The 5000-nt window shown below is 43.0% G+C and overlaps 1 protein-coding gene across 1 annotated transcript in view; it reads left to right on the top strand.

The window, feature by feature from the left end:
- LOC311314462 (teneurin-2-like) overlaps positions 1-5000 on the top strand; it is a gene marked incomplete at both ends in the record, with an annotated part of 269840 nt that overhangs the window by 203007 nt on the left and 61833 nt on the right. The gene's annotated exons all lie outside the window — the stretch shown is intronic.

Below are 5000 nucleotides of genomic sequence, written 5' to 3'. Positions count from 1 at the left end.
CTCTGAAAGTCCGAAGCTCCGCTGTCATTTCTGGGTACATGATACCCTCTGGAGGCGTCACATTCTCCCTAGTTCTCCCTATAAACGTGCATTTTTTTCACACTGACAGGCTCAGATAGTTACAATAAGTGTCCGACAACATACTAGAAAGGAGAAATGAACGTATGTCTACCTTTAGCTTGAGATCGCTGTTTGTTGTTGTTCTGCTGCTGTGTGGACTAAAGGGGTGTTCACAGCAAAAGCGACAAAAATAATCGCAAAATACTCAAAAATACTCCCATGGTCAGTAAACGGCCGCCGGTAAACTGTGGGTTTTTCCCCCAGTTCTCTCCTTCAGTGCTGCTGCTCTGAGCCGGCTGCCTGCCAGCTAGCAGTGGTTCAGTCCTCCGGTCCAGTCCCGCGAAAAAAATAAACAACCTCCGGTCTGCATTGACTTTGTATGTAATCTCGTCGGTTTTCCCCCGGTTCTCTCCCTCCGAAACTCCCGGTCAGGTAAACCGCCAGCGAACTCCGGTCCAGTCCCATTCCCCCGGTCAGGGGAAGTTCACAGGGGATTCACCGGCTCTCTCCTCCCGGTCAGTAAACAGGGGATTCACCGGCTCTCTCCCTCCAGAGCCGGCTGCGAAACATAAACTCTCCTGGTCGTTAAACGGTTGTCGGTAAACTCTGTCTTCCATAAACTGCAGCGGGCACAGCAGCCTGCAGGACACCGCACAGGACCTGTGTGCAGTAACGTTATGAGACTCTCCACACTGATTGGCTCTCGCAACAAACAGCGATCTCAAGCTAAAGGTAGACATACGTTCATTTCTCCTTTCTAGTATGTTGTCGGACACTTATTGTAACTATCTGAGCCTGTCAGTGTGAAAAAAATGCACGTTTATAGGGAGAACTTATAATATAAATATTAAACGGCCACCACAAACACTTTGTGTTTCCATGGTTTCTGACGTTCAACCAATCACTAACTGTGCCGTGCTCGACGTCATATGCAGGCGCAGGACCCTGAGCCAATCTGGTACCAGCGGAAATTACGTTCTTTGTACGTCAGCTAAACACTAAAACTTAAACTTCAACACAACAGCGATACCTAGTGGAATTATATATTACACAGCCCCAAACATGTCTTTCTCAAAGCCTGCAGTGAAGAGAAAGGTTGGTGATGAGCACAGACAATTTCAGGAAAAGTGGGAAATTCAGTATTTCTTTGTGGAGCACAGGGGCACTCCGACGTGTCTTATTTGCACAGAGAAAGTTGCGGTGCATAAGGAATACAATTTGAAACGTCATTACACAACTAGACATGCTGAGGACTATGCAAAATACCAGGGAGATGAGAGAGCCAACCGAGTTGCCAATCTTAAAACATGTCTACTGAAGCAACAAGATTTTTTTAAGAAAGTAACCAAAGAGAATAACGCAGCAGTCGAAGCTAGCTATGTGGTTAGTGAGATGATTGCTAAAGCAGGAAAGCCATTTACAGAAGGTGAATTTGTCAAAAAGTGCCTGTTACAGGCTGCAAGTATTGTCTGTCCAGAAAAGAAAGGTCAGTTCAGCAACATCAGCCTTTCTGCCAACACCGTGGCAGAGCGCATTTGTGACATGTCAAGTGACATTTATGATCAACTGTGTGAGAAAGCAAAATGTTTCAGTGTATACTCAGTCGCTCTTGATGAGACCACAGACATCACTGACACTGCCCAGCTCGCAATATATGTCCGTGGTGTTGATGACAATTTTGAAGTGACAGAGGAGTTGCTCACAGTAATGCCAATGCATGGCCAGACCACCGCTCAGGAGATATTTCACCAGCTGTGTGATGCCATTGAGAATGCCGGTTTTTCATGGAAGAGATTTGTTGGGATAACAACTGATGGAGCGCCATCAATGACAGGGAGGAAAAATGGACTGGTGGCACTTGTTCAAAAAAAACTGGAAGAGGAGGGTGTGGAGGAAGCCATAGCTCTGCACTGCATTATCCATCAGCAGGCCCTTTGCAGCAAATGCCTGAAATTTGACAACGTGATGTCTGTTGTTGTGCAATGCATCAACCACATCAGATCCAGGGGCTTAAAACACAGAAGGTTCCGTGCTTTTTTAGAAGAAATGGAGTCAGAATATGGGGACGTGCTTTACTTCACCGAGGTACGTTGGCTCAGCAGGGGAAACATGTTGAAGAGATTTTTTGAGTTGAGAGCAGAAGTGAAAGTCTTCATGGAGAAGAATGGGGTGGCTGTTCCTGTGTTAAGTGATCCTATATGGCTCATGGACTTAGCTTTTCTTGTTGATGTCACGCATGAGCTTAATGTACTGAACAAGAGGTTACAAGGCCAGGGGCAACTTGTCAGTGCTGCCTATGACAATGTGAGAGCATTCTCCACAAAACTTATGCTATGGAAAGTTCAGCTATCTCAGACAAACCTTTGCCATTTCCCAGCATGCAAGGCACTTGTGGATGCAGGCACACCATTCAGTGGTGAGAAGTATGCTGATGCCATTTTGAAGCTACAGGAGGAATTTGACCACAGATTTGCAGACTTCAAGACGCACAGAGCCACATTTCAAATTTTTGCGGACCCCTTCTCCTTTGATGTGCAAGATGCCCCTCCTGTGCTTCAAATGGAGCTCATTGACCTGCAGTGCAACTCTGAACTCAAAGCCAAGTTCAGGGAGGTGAGTGGAAGAGCAGACAAGCTTGGGCAATTTTTGAGAGAATTGACTCCCAGCTTCCCTGAGCTTTCCAGAATGTTCAAGCGGACCATGTGCCTTTTTGGGAGCACGTACTTGTGTGAAAAGCTCTTCTCCACCTTGAACTTCAATAAGTCCAAGTACAGGACCAGACTTACTGATGAGCATCTTCAAAGTCTACTGAGGGTCTCAATTGCTTCCTCCCTCAAGCCAAATGTGGCTCGGCTATGCAAGAGGAAGCGCTGCCAGACCTCTAGCCAAAAGTAGGCAAGAGAAGCCATGTTCAGAACAGTTCATGTTGAAAGTTTCATTAATGTTCATGTTAAAGGTTAAATAACTGTTAATACTGTTAATTTGAATCTGAAAAAAAATAATTTCTCTACCCACCAACTATATGTGGTTTCTTAAGTTTTTCTTATTTGCTGTTTTATTATTATTTTATTTATTTATTACTGATTGATTGATTTATTTTCTTTATTCTTTATTTGTTTATTTATTTTTTCATCTTATTTTGTGTAGAAAATTAAAAATTAAGATATTTGAGAACAGTGGAATGTTTTATCAGAGCTTTTCTTGTGGAAAACCGGAACCAAAGCACTGAAAAAGTGTAGGGTATAGCAGAAGCAAAAGCATTGAAGACAGTTTTTTTTTTTCTTTTTTTTTCTGTTTTTAATAAATGCGTTTTTTTTGTTGAAAACCTGATGCGGCCCAGCCTCACCCAGACCCTAGCTCCAGTGGCCCCCAGGTAAATTGAGTTTGAGACCCCTGATCTAGAGGCTAATTTGGGGGAGGGGGGGAAATATATTTATTTTTAAATTAAATTTTGGGAACATAATATGATGCAGCATGTTTGTATATGTATGCTGCATCATCTTAGATGACCTCACTGAGCAGGAGTTCAGTTGACATGTTTTCAGACATGACTGTTCAAACTTCACACATCCTGGTAACTCCCACACTCAAACACCACGGCGCCCTCTGGCTCATGGACTGTAGATCTAGCATCCCACTGGAGACCAGGGCTGCGGGTCCCAGATACCATGTACCTTGGCCATCTACCATGCTTCTCAAGGTAGACCTTGGCGAAGGGACAGTTTTTCCTACGAGTGTTTCCCAGACTATCCCTTAGTGGGTGTCTGAAGATACATCGGAAGGTACGTCGTTAGTGGAGCTGTCCCTTGTTGATAACGTTTTCAAGCGTTCTCATAATCATTTTGATTTTACACCAATCTAATATTAACAACAAGGAAGCTATGCCTACTAAAGCTCATCTGCTCATCTATTAAAGAGTCAAGGCGAGACCTTGTGATAGTTCCAATTCATACATTATAGTCTACAAAATATAAAATAAAGAGCATTCATTGGAACATATTTCTATCAGGACAGTGCATATTGATGAACGGGTACAATACATGTAAATATGCCAGATTGATCTGATCCAGATTGTAGCCCGGAGGCCAGGTTCCATCTGGAGTCCATTAGGCAGGTTGATGTTACAAAATGCCTTCTGATACTTCTTGAAAGCCCAGGAAACATTTATAATGATGGCTAATGATATTCTGAAGTGTTCTGAAAAGTTGTCATATAGCCTACCTCCTCAGGATGACCTACCACCCATTATGTTGTGTTCAATTCATGAGTAGCACATCCTGTCAGGTAGGACATGTTGACAGGCATTTCAAGTTTTCCTACATGGCACAATACGCTACTCATGAATTAAACACAATATTGTTTTGATGCAGCCATGATGTATACACGAAGCACGAGTTGGCTGTGACACATTCAATAGAAGAACCTTAATTAATGACCTGTGTCTACTCTACGATGGGTCTAGAAGGCCTCACTGGATTAATCAATTCTCCAGGATATCTGTTGGTATCCTATATAGTGGTGGGGTAGCCTACACACAGACAGAAAAACCATGCCATCAAATTGCTCCTTAACATAAGGAAATGATGCTCCGTTACATAAGAAAATGTTGAATTTATATTATGGATGGTCCCTATATTTTATTTGGCTACTTATAATACAATTTCAAAAGACAACATTCCCATGATGTGTTATGTAGGCCACAAAAACATGGTTTTCATGATTAATTGACATAACATTTATTGTACACTAATGTTGTAATTGGCGTACAGCAGGTAGGGTAGATACAGTAGATGTGCTATACAGTATATTGGAACTCTCCTTTTTTGCTCTAATCGAGCTAAAACTATAACGGGATGAACGGAGCGCATCGCCAAGGGACCGCTTACGATGGGTTCAGACCGCCCTTCATAACGTATCCCTTGGCTGTGGTATACCTTGAC

Source organism: Borostomias antarcticus, assembly GCF_949987555.1.
Source record: "Borostomias antarcticus genome assembly, chromosome: 1".
Classification (NCBI taxonomy): domain Eukaryota; kingdom Metazoa; phylum Chordata; class Actinopteri; order Stomiiformes; family Stomiidae; genus Borostomias; species Borostomias antarcticus.
The sequence above is the reverse complement of the archived record's forward strand: the minus strand, read 5'-3'. Positions and strand labels throughout refer to the sequence as shown.